Source organism: Marmota marmota, unplaced genomic scaffold (genome assembly GCF_001458135.2).
Source record: "Marmota marmota marmota unplaced genomic scaffold, marMar, whole genome shotgun sequence".
NCBI classification, from domain to species: Eukaryota; Metazoa; Chordata; class Mammalia; order Rodentia; family Sciuridae; genus Marmota; species Marmota marmota.
Window position 1 is genome coordinate 19,209,726 of NW_026000101.1, and position 12,591 is coordinate 19,222,316.

At 39.6% G+C, this 12,591-nt stretch overlaps 1 long non-coding RNA gene across 1 annotated transcript in view; it reads left to right on the forward strand.

The window, feature by feature from the left end:
* The window catches only part of LOC125610707, a 97,043-nt gene that overhangs the window by 61,278 nt on the left and 23,174 nt on the right, over nucleotides 1–12,591 (forward strand). The window contains exon 2 of the long non-coding RNA XR_007340708.1: nucleotides 8,789–8,953. This is a non-coding gene — a long non-coding RNA (uncharacterized LOC125610707). The remainder of the gene's footprint in view (nucleotides 1–8,788; nucleotides 8,954–12,591) is intronic.

The following is a 12,591-nucleotide window of genomic DNA, read 5'->3' on the forward strand; positions in this document are numbered from 1 at the left end:
CCACCTCTTTTCTTCTTCCTCCTCTGAGAGCCCTGAAACTCACATAGTTAGTTCCATGTTCTTGATGAAATTCCTATGCTCATCAAACCAACTTGTCCTAGGAGGACACATGTCAGCTTTATCCATGGATGAAAGGGGAACAGAGTCCAGACTCACACAAATGAATGTCTAGATGACTTTTCTTATTACAGTGATGATAGGAGACTATGACATTCCTGACCAAAGATAATCAATATAAATGATAGGAGCCAAGTACAGATGATAGTAGCCACAAAAAGCATCAAGAAAAAGATACTCGCTCTACAGGGATGTGGAGCAAGTGAGGTAAGCAGAAAACATGGGGCTGGTGGCTGTGGGGGATGACACCTGTTGGGAAACCTGAGCTGCACAATGACAGTTTCCTATTAATCCTACAGAATAGATGAGGAGTCTCCATCTTGCAGTGTGAATAGTTGTTTGTGAAACTCAGGTTCTTGGGTCATTGTTTCTCTATTGCTGTGGTTTGTAGGACTGTGTTTTTGCAGGGCAACAATTTTTCTGTTGAGGTGCTTTGTCCATTGGTTAGCTCCAAGTTAGCAAATCTTTATCCTGAACGCCAGTAGGTCTCACTATAATTCTTACCCATTGGTTTGTATGCTGAATCTGTCTTCAGCTGCCATATCACTTCTGGGTGCTTCCTATGCATCATTTCAACTCCTACCTCCAGATACTTACCTCATTAGATAGGTAGTTATTATTTCTCCCATCTTGGAGGAGGAAACTTAGATTCAGGGGTCACGGAACCAGTGAGTGGCTCGGCCAGAATTTTAGCTTCTCCCTGACTCAAAGCCTATACTTTTCTCCTAAATCATGGTATTTTTTTTAAAAAAAAACACATTTAAATATTGTGGTAAAATATTACCTGACATAAAATTTACCATCTTAGCCATTATTAAGTCTATAGCTCAAGGGTATTAAGTACATTCTTTTGTGCAACCATCAGCTGTCTATTTTTTAAGCATTTAAGACAGCAGGGGTATTCAAGTCTTTTGAAAATGGGCCACAAGATCATAATCTGCATGCATGTGGGCCAGTAAATTTCTAACTGGTAACAATAGCTTGGTGAACAATTATTTTGGTTGTGACTCAAAAGAACATCTGACGGTTGGAGATTTATTTATATCGATTATCTTTTGTCAGGAATGTCATAGTCTCCCAACTTCAGGAAATTAAACAAGAATGTCTCACTGTTATGTGATTAATTACATTTGGCTTTAATTATACTTGCTAATTGATCCCAGTCTACAATCTGGATGCAGCAGGCATACTCTGTAAGTGGCAGGCAGGTAAATAAACCATGTGGGCCACCTAACTAGATAGAGTAGAGGTTGGTAAAAACCTCAGGTGGACCACCTGGGAGACAACAGACATGCTAGATTACTGGGAAGGATGGGTATCAGAATTTCATTAAGTTTTTTCTTCACCAGGTTGAATGTATTTCTTTTGCTTTATACAACACAGGTTCCAAGGCCCTTTATTGAGTGCACTGCTCTCCATTATTGACTAACATTTCTTTCCCAGTGTGACATATGGAATGGGATCCAGTACTCTTACCACAGTCCAACCAGGTGAGGGTAGAGCACACCTTGCTAGCTTTGGACAGCATGCCTCCACCCATGCCACTCTCTCTGGTGGTGACTTCATGTTGCTGGCTCATCTTGAGCTTGTGATAGTCTCTGTATATGTTGTGACATCAACCCCCATATTGATGTATTTGCAAATTGGCTTTTTGGACTCAAGGATTAGACTCTATATTTATTAAGGATGGAAAATATGTACAATACTCATGCCCTTGGAACTTGCTTATGTCCATGAACTTTCCTCCTTTGAACCTAGATCTGACCTCAGAATCCTTCCTACTACGATGCTTCAGTTATTGATTACCAATCACCTCCCAGAGTTGGTTCATGAATACTTCTCATTGATTTGTATATCCTTACTTTACATTGATTTGTATTATATTTTATTTTATATTTACTCCATCATGGCAAAGGATAAATAGAGGTACATTAAGGACTAGAAGATTATGGTGATGGCCAAAAGTATTAAAATTTGATAGAATTAATATCACAAAATTTTGGAGAACTAGTGATTCAGCTTCTTTTCATTCCCTGTTACTCCTCTGTACTATATGAAACTGGCTTTAGGTTCAGGAGAGGCAGGTGAGAAGGGAAGTAGAAGCATTGCTGTTTTCTCTCCTTTTATTCCAAAAGTCTTATGTGACAACATGTAAGCCTTCATTTACCTCTTCTCTAAGTAACAAAGGCTAGGGAATGGATGGGATGACATCAGTTTATCTTGGTTAGGAGATGCTAGGTTTGGTTGAAGTTTGAAGTTTTGCAAAGTAGTCCTGATATTTAGTCTTCCAGGTAGCAGAGGAGCCTGCAGTATCTGCAGCCACATGCTATTTCTTCACCTTTGCAAAGGGCTCTATGGCTCAGCAGGTTTTGCAATCAAGACATCATTGACTTGATGAATATATAAGAAACATATTAGAGATAGTAAAGCTTGGCATAAACAATCTTCTTTTAATGTGCCAATCCTTCATGTATTTCAAACACCTCATCCTGCAGTTAGGAGGAGTTTCCTTACGTGCCCTTGACTTGGTGGAGCGTGAGTGCAGAGTAGGAGAGACTAGAAGCATCCCAGCCAGTACTCCTAGGAGAGGGGAGAGAGGTCAGAAAGCCCTTCATCTTCCGGTTGAGACTGCATAACAAACATCAACAGTCCTCCTCTTTTCAGCCTTGGTTTCAAAAACGAAAATAAATACCTCATTTCTGATTTAGTCTAAGGATTGATGAGTGGAGAAACAAGGCTTAAGCTGAAAAGATGGGGGAGTTTTGATTGGAGAACAATATTGTGACTGGAAAAGTCCCCATGGACAATCTGCAAGTCAATCCTTGGTTTATGCAAAGCACCACCTGTGCTCTGTGCTGATGGTGCAGATGTAATAATTAGCCACACCGAAATGCCAGCTGCATGCCTGGGGTTTAGGGAAAGCTTACTCCTTCCCCCAGAGTTGGGGTGCAGGGATTCCAACTTAAAGAAAAACAAACATATGAGAGACAAGTGTGGAGAGACTGAAAAATCTGTGAATTCTTGGTTTGTAAAAATGCCTTTTGTTTCTGAAGCAACATTGGTGAGAAAAATTAATTTTTTCTCAATACAGGAACTTTTCTTTTTATATTTGTATTTTATATTGGAATGACCAATGGCAATGTTAAAAAAAAGCACAAATGAATTTTGTAATTAGAGAAAATCAGAGCTAGGAGCTAGTTTTGTTACTTGTGGGGGATTTTGGTTAAGTCACTTCACCTTTAGAAGTGACTAAAGGGACAGTCATAGCCACCAATCAGGGTTGTTGTGCAGATTACAGATAGGGGTTATGAAACATCAGGCCCAGAATGAATTGTGTTGATGTTGATTTTTTTTAAAAATGCTTTACTCTGTATCACAATGGGTGGATCTGCAAGCTTTGTACATAACACTAAATCCAGGAAGATATTTGTTTCTTTATATGGTTGAAAAACTAGGTCAAATTTTAAAGTGGGATTAGGAGATCATGTCCTAGATAAATCCTTTCTGATCTATATTGATTTTCCTAGAGAATTAGATCATCCAAACATTTGCAGATTCGTTGTAGGCTGCATTAAAGTACCAGATGTTATTGTGACAGACTACTGCCCAGAGGAAAGCTTGATGGACATTCTGCTCAATGATGACATTCCTCTCATTGGGGGTTTCCAGTAAGAGCCAGGCATTTAAGTGGTAGGAAACATAACCAGAGAAATCCTACAATCAAGCTTGTCTTCCATCAATTTTCCTAAGGATTGGTTGCCAATGTGAATTATTATTATTTTGGAACGCATTAGGTTGGAAGTGAATGCAATATCTTGTATTATATTTTGGGTTATTAAACTTAGACAGGGAGAGGTAGGCAGAACAGGAGTTTGAATGGGACCCACCTTCTGGTACCCAGGTAATACCTGACTGAAGATGCTGGCAGAGTATCCTGTTTGGTGGTATAGTTACAGGTAACAGCAAGTAGTTCTGCAAGCTATAGGAACTGGCTAGGTCTAATTAATTTATTTAACAAATACTATGCTGTACACTAAAAGTTGGAAAATAAATATTTCCTACCTTAATAAATGTCTTTGTCTTTTGGGAAGACAAATAATCAAAGTCATAGAACAGTAATGAGGTCCTAGAAATGTTTCAGGTATATGGGAATAGCATCTAGCTTAAATTGTGAGGGCAGAATGATTCATGAAAGTTTTCACAGAGGAGGTGAGCTGAGGAAGAGTAGAAAAGAAGAAGGGAGAAGAAGAGAGGTCATTTGAAGCATAGGGAACAAGATATGTTAAATGTAGGAGAGGATGCACCAACGTGAGATTGTAAGTTCATTAGTATGGCAAGAGTTTAGAGATGGGAGCAGATATAGGAGGGAAGAGCAGCAAGAAATGAGACCAGAGAGTTAGACAAAGCCAGATCACAAATGGCACTTGGAACAATCAGTGAAGTATTTAAGATATCATGGTGTTGTGATCAGATTTTTCTAGAAAGATCATTTTGCCTCATGGAAAATCAATTGAGGTGAGAAAGACAGTTGATAGGGAGATGAGTTATCAATGAGTTGCAGTCTTTCTGGCCAACAATGATGATGGCCAGTAAGGCAGTGGCCTGGGAGATTAAGAGGAAGATGTGTTGGAGAGATTCAAAGGAGGCAAAGTTAAGAGAACCAAGGATGCTGGGTGCTGAGGAGGGAGGACTAAAGTCTGGGTTCTGGATTCCAGTTTGGGCAACCGGGGAGAGAATGATGACATTTGATGGGATAGAGTGGGGGATTTTACAATGTGCTCTGTGGAATAGCCACTGGCTGAATTGGATACAACCAGGACTTGTTGAAATAAAAGTATTCTGTGGAGGAAAGTGTTTGGGAAGTACAATAGTAACTAATTTTTAGGTCTTGAGTAGTATAATTCTTTGAAAATCTTCAAGAGAGTGTTTCCAAGCCTATTTGAATCATTTGAATTCATGACCCACCTTGAGAGACAGGTGTTCTGTAGAACATGGTCTGAAAAATGTTGACCAGAGAACTCAGAGAGAGGAGCAGATTGGGGGGGCAAGATGATGAGATCATTTGAATTTGAGGTTTTTTTCCAGACGTTTAGTTGGAAACAAATAATTTTAGAGCTGTTTGGTATTTTAATCTGAAACTCAAGACCGGGCTGGAGTTGAAGATTTAGGAGGAGTCACCAACTGAGATGACTTTTGGAGGAGATTTAGAAAGAGTCAACAATATAGATCACTTTTGAGAGAATGAGGGGAAGATAGGAGGAATGTGTTCAAGCTCTAGGGAGTGTTCACATTTGAGGCTTGTGTGTGGGGAAGGAGTGGGGCACAGAGGGAAGAGAGCTCATTTAAAGACTGTAAAGGACTGGTTGGGGGCACGGGCAAGAAGCCCAAAAAAGACCACTTGAAGATGAATGATTGTGTCAGTAGCTTTTCCTTGCTGTGACCAAAATACCTGACAAGAGCAACTCAGAGGAGAAAAAGTTTATTTTGGCTCACAGTTTCAGAGGTTCAGTCCATGGCCAGATGACTCCATTACTCTGGGCCTGAGATGTAGAAGAACCTCAGGAGGAAAGGCAAGATGAAGGAGAGCTCTTCTGTTCATGGCAACCAGAAAGCAGAGAGAGAGAAGGGGAAGGGGGCAGCTGGGAAGATGAACCCTTTCAGGGCATGTCACCTCCTTCAGCCGCGCTCCAGCTGCCTACAGTTACTACCCAGTTAAGTCCATTCCAACTAGGACGGACTGATGAGGTAATGACTCTCATGATCCAGTCGTTTCATCTCCAAATATTCCTGCATTGACATAAGAGCTTTTGGAGGACACCTCATGTCCAAACCATAACAATGATTCAACACCGTCAGGGGCCACCAAGGTCAAGAAATTAAAGGACTAACAAGAATGTATTTGGTTTAGCAATAGGGAAGTTGTTAGAGGCTTGATCCATTTTAGTGGAGTAAGGCGGGCAGATTTTGGATTACACTGGGAAGTGGAAACAGGAAGTGACAAGACTTTTAAGGGTTTTGGTTGTGAAGGTTAGGGCCGAGGGGAGATTATTTTAAGATGGGAGACATTTAGATATATAAAAGAAAGAGGTAATAGGAAGGAAGAAGGAGAGATTGAAGGTACAGATCACAGGTAGGAAGGGTTAGGGATTTCTTTTAGCACAGGGTGCTAACCGCTGCCTGAGATCTGAGTCAGGCCAGCAGGCATCAATGAGCACCCATCAGCAGTAGTAGACCTGGGCACAGGTCAGTACACCAGTCCCTTATAGGGTTGAGAACTTTTAAGAGAACCAGGGGTTCAGACTGGGTTCTCAGTTGTGATCAGTTATAGGGCCTCCATTATATGAACTCAGGTACAGTGTGTGTGTGTGTGTGTGTGTGTAGGGCAAGGCAGGATGTCGAGCAAGAATTTTCGTGGGTACAAAATTGAGGATGGCCTAGAAGCTGAGACAATCCTCTCTGAGTCCTATACTGTTAGACTGGAGGTCTTGAAATTCCTTCTGCCTTGGAGCTTAGAGTATATGTCATTCAAGAATCCTTTTTTAGACATAGTCAGTTCTCACATTGACTGTCTTTTTTGGGACCATTCCTATGTGCCAGCCTAGGGGGTTAGGGGGAGTGTCAACAAATGAGTGTAACTTGCTTACTTTTTCTTCAGCAACTGTTTATTTTATTTATAAATAAAAATGGAACATAGCTATGCTCACTTGTTTACATATTTTCCGTGGCTGTTTTTGTGCTACAACAGCACACTGGAGTCGCTGCTACAGAGTCTGTATGTCCCACAAAACCGAACATATTTAATATCTGGCATTTAAAGAAAAAGTTCATGGACCTCTGCTCTATGGTGCGTGCTATACATGACTGCCATATATGGTCACTTGGGGTGCGCAGTGCATTGAATGGTGTTCCCTTGGGTTGAGCAGTGGTGTTCTCGCATTGGACATGCACAGTGGGCAGACCAAACTTATTTACAGGCAAAATATGCTGCTTGGGATTTCATTTAACATCCTCAAACTAAAGAAAACACAGCAACTGGTTGAGTGATATAGATGAACCTGGTGATGGGTCCATGGGGTTTACTAAATAATCTCTTTGATTTTATATATGTTTGAAATATTTTATAATTAAGAAGGTAAATAAAAAAGAGACATGAACTATGATAGATAAAGACTAAGTCCAAGGTGAGATTGAGGGGGAGTAACCTTGAGGTCGGGAGGTGACAGAACCAGGGGAAGAAGAAAGTCTCACAGATGGCAGAGGATCCAGAGGAACAGGGTGTTTCTGAATCGAAGGACCCTTCTGGTTCATTTTGCTGTATGTGTGAAGACTTAACTAGTATGTTTCTTTGTCTCCCGACCACTGTGTTCCTCAAAGTCTTGTCTAATGTCTACCCAGGGTTAATGACAGGGAGAGAAGCTGTGGGAGACCAGTGATAATTCCTAGTGATTTGGGGGTGGCCCTGAGGTATAATGTTCACCTGTGCCTCAGAACTTGAATGCTTTGTCTTCTTTGTTTAGATTTCCCCTGTCATTCTGATTATTGAGAACCTACAATCTGGCTAAGGGGCAGACCAGGATTGCCACCATAATCTTCTTCAAATACGATCATGCAGATGATTGGGAGCTTGTGAATTAGTGCTTAGATTCGAACAATGCTCTTTGAATGAAAATGGTTTAGTTTTTTCACATTGTCTTCTCTTTTCCCTCACATGTTACCTTTATATTCAAATTTAGTTAGGCACATAAATTTTTCCTTAAGTCAGTCTTGGATGGTTATTATTCTACTTTTTCTACTTGGTGAGTTTATAATCTCTGTTTTCCATGGAGTTCACATGGACTTAAATCACAATGACATTTAGGTCAGTTATGATGATGATGACATTGTGATGCTTTCCAGTTTTATGAGACTGTACATCCTCATTGAAAATGTATTTCTTTTCCTTAGTGATCCACTTTGGTTTGTAATCATAATAAGATTCCAATGAATATTGTGGTTCATACCAATAGTGCCTGAAACAGATGTATCTGTTCCCAGAACCTCCCTTCCTGCTGGATTATGAACCTGCTGCTCCAGGAGATGTGTATAGGCGGTCATTGGTGTTTTAATTCCCTTCCTCCTTCCTTTGTTCCTTTTCTCCTCCTCCTCCTTCTTGTGGTATTGGGAATTGAACCCAGGTCTACTTTGCCATTGAGCTATTCCCCAGCTCTTTTTATTTTTTATTTTGAGTCAGGAACTCACTAAGTTGCTGAGACTGGCTTCGAACTTGCAATCCTCCTGCCTCAGTCTCCAAGCAACTGGGATTACACCACACCAGCCCTTCTCTTCTGGAATTGTACTTAATGAAAATGCTTATTATGAGCAAGACAGAGTTTTGGGCACTAGAAATTAAAAAAAAAAATCAAATGACACCAAGTCTGCCTTTGTGGATATTTGGAATAGATGAGTAAGCCAGTTAAGACTAGGGGATAAATGCTAAGAGGAAGGCAAGTTCTGGGTGCTAGAGATGAGTGGCATTATCTAATGGAATGATGTACATGATTATGATGTCAATAGCTAAGAACTATTGAGCGTATGCTTGCTAAGCACTTTCCCAAGTGCTCTACATCATCACCTCATTTAATCCATACAGCAAGTGTGCAACGTGGATGCTGTTTTCTTCTCTACCTCACAGGAATCTGAGGGTTGCACAGTGATGAGTGGCAGAGTACAGATTCAAAACCCGGTTGAAGCCATCCTATCGAATGTGCTCTGGGTGTTCAAAGCAGAAAGAACATCTCTGGCAAGGACTCAAAGATGTAACAGTATGGTGTTGATCAACTTTTTATCTTCACACAAGGTGAGTTGGGCATGAGATCTGAAAGCTATTCTTTCTAATTCCAAGATTTAGGACAGTATCTCCAAGCACAAACTGTTAGTTATAATGTAACATTCCATTTCGATTTTGGAGATATAATCCCAGGTTACTAGACAAAACTAAAGAAAAGTAGCAGACCAGAAAAATTGGGATATGTATTTTTGTTACAAAAGTTTAATCTTCATTTTTGTCTGTTGTCCCAGAGAAAAATTAAATGTCAGAGTGAAATTGCAATCTTTTTGATGAGGGGTTCTAGCATGAGTAAACTTAGTGTGATTCTGTGGGTTTGAATATGGAAACCTTAGGTATGAAAACTTAGAAACATGGGCAATCTATGCCTATGGTAGGGAAAATATTAAGCAAACAATGTAGCATCAGTATAATCATTCATGTTAAACACTTAGCAGATGGGTTGAGATACATTACTTTCTTTTGTTCAAATATTTTAAAAATTCATAAAGGACAAAGGCCTTTAGCAGAGGAGTTGTATAAGAATGGGAAGTGCTTCTCAGCTGCCCCACTGAGGACTGGTGGACGAGGGTGTCAATGGCAGGGCCACAAAGCACCGGGAGTGGGTGACTTCCCAGGTTGGTTGTTAAGAATCCTTCTTCTGATCAGATGTTAACTTTCACGGGACTGTCCCTCAGTGTAAAATGAGTTTGACTGTGATTTACTTTACATTCTTCTTTCTGTCTTTTCCATAAGCCTGAACTGAACAAATGAGCAAAATAAATATGTTTATAAAAGTGAAAAAGATGTTAGTGGATTTGGGACCATAGCATGAGGTCCCAAGAAGATGACCAATATTCACTTCCTGGAAGGTACAGACAAGGTTCACATTGTCATTGTGAAATACATGGATAACCAAGAGAAAGTAAGAAAATGACTATAAATTATAATGAAAATAGCTTGATTACTGCTACATGATTTCATTCTTATAAAGAAAAAATACAGGCAAAACTGCCCTCAGTTGTTGGAAGTCAGAGTGGTGCCCCTGTGTGTGGTAGGGGTGAGACACCAGAGAGGGATTGGGAGAGAGGCTGATGACAGCTCTGGAGCTGGAAATGTTTGGTTTCTGATATGGGAGTTGGTGTCCCAGGTGTGCTCAGTCCATAAAAACCTACCAGGCTGTACCCTTATGATTTTGTACTTTTAAATATATATTCAAATAAAAAATAGTATAATTAATACATTAGTATAGTACCAGTGTGAGGATAGACAGAAAGATAAAGGAATAAGAATAGTTCTTTTTAAAATTTTTTAAAAATTTGTTCTTTTTAGGTATATATGACAGTAGAGTATATTTTGACATATTATACATACATAGATAGAGTATAACTTATTCTAATTAGGATCCCATTCTTATGGTTGTACATGATGTGCAGTTTCACTGGTCATGAATTCATAAATGAACATAGGAAAGTTATGTCGAGTTCATTCTATTATTTTATCCCTATTGCCTCCCTTCCCTTCATTCCCCTTTAAATGAACTTCTGTTCTTTCCTTCCTCTTGTTATGTGAAGCATCCACATATCAGAGAGATATGTGGATTTGGTTTTTTGGGACTGGCTTATTTTGCTTAGCCTGATAGTTACCCGTTATAACCATTTACCAGCACATGCTATAATTTCAACCTTCTTTATGGATCAGTAATATTCCATTTTGAATATATACAACATTTTCTTTATCCATTCATCTGTTGAAGGGCACTTAGTATGGTTCTATTGCATTATCATTGTGAATTGAGCTGCTATGAACATTGATGTAACTGCATCACTGTAGTATGCTGATTTTAAGTCCTTGAGTATATTATAACAAGGAGTGGGAAAACTGGGTCAAATGGTGGTTCTATTCCAAGTTTTCTGAGGAATCTCCATATTGCTTCCCAGAGTGGTTGTATGTGGTATATATACTCAGCCATAAAGAAAAATGAAATTTTGGCATTTACTGGTAAATGGATGGAAAGGGAGAATAAGCAAACAAATAAAGATAAGCTAAATAAGGCATATTCAGAAAATTAAGGGTGGAATGTTTTCTATTATATAGAAAAGCTAGAGCAAAATAGGGGAAAAAGTGTGTGTAGGGGTTGGATATCATAAAGGTATAGGGAAGATCAGTGGAATAGAAGAAGATCAAGAAGGAGAGAAGAGGGATAGATAGGAAAGTGGGGGAAATGTGGAATGAATTTAACAAAATCATGCTATGTTCCATATATAAATATACTACAGGGAATTTCACCTTTATGTATATGTAGAAAATACCAATTAAAAACAAACAAACAAACAAACACAAGTGATAGGAGGATCAGTAGGGTTGGAGAACAGGGGGGAGAGTGGGGGGGAGAGTAGGGGAGGGAAAGGGATGGAGAATGGAGACTGAAATGGAGTAAATCAAGTTCCATGCATGCTTGATTTTGTCAAAACGAACCCAACTACTATGTGCAACTACTATCTCTAATAAAAAATCAATCTTTCTAAAAAAATAGACTAGATAGTCCTAAAATGGACCAAAATAGATAAGCTAATTTAGTGTTTTATGAAAATGGTATTTCAAATAAATGATGAAAGGAGAGTCTATTTATAGAAGGGATTTAAGACAATGTTCTAATACTTCAGCAAAAATAGCATTAGATCCCTAGTGCACACCCTTAACCAAAATTTAATGTGGGACAGTTTAAAATTTCCAATATTAAAAACATGAAACTTTAGAAGTACTAGAAGAAAATATCCGTGTATGTAAACATGTGCATCATACCATCATGAAAACCCACAGGCAAATGTATAATTGAGAGAAGTTATTTCTAACGTCGTAGTGAGTATAAATAACAAATGAGTTCAGGTTGTTATCCATAGTCTAGTGGATATTAGCAATGTAAATATGAAAATAACTTTTAATTATAGACAAGTCTATAATGAACATTTAAATTTATTTTAAAATGTGACCTACATTTAATGAATCAGATTTATTTGGAAGAATTGCCTTTCTTTCTACAAGGTAGTAATGACCTCACAGAATTCACAAATGTGGGTCTAGCTGAGCTTACCTGAATTGTCATTGTGAATTGAGCTGCTATGAACATTGATGTAACTGCATCACTCCACTCTGCAAACAGTGACTCTGCTTTTGGGGAGCCGGAGCAAGGTGTGTGAATTTTCAATTTGCTCTGGATGAGAGGTTTTACATCAAAATGATCTATGTGCCTTTTTGCAGCTATGCCATTATTTTGTTGGAGATTGTCACTCAAAGTGACCTAGTCTCATTAAGACTTAAATATGGAGGAAAGAAGATGGCGGCGAGGGGAGTGCATTGCCCCCGTGTGCTGCTTCACTGTGTGGGAGTATGACAAGTCAGGACGGCTAAAGGATATCTTGTTAGGAATTTCCAGCAATAGTGGGGTGCTCCAGAACCTGGAGGAAGGATTTCCATCGCATGAGGATCGGCTACGGGGACTCAAACGCGAGAGGTTTGTCGCACGGAGGGTAACACGGCTTATTCAGCAAATCGCCCCGCGGCTAGAGTCTGCAGCGCGCGCTGGGATAGAGACGCAGGGTTACAGCGCTGCAGTTTCTGCCAGCCACGCAAGCACCGTACTCAGGGCTGAATTCTGGGTTCGAGACGGG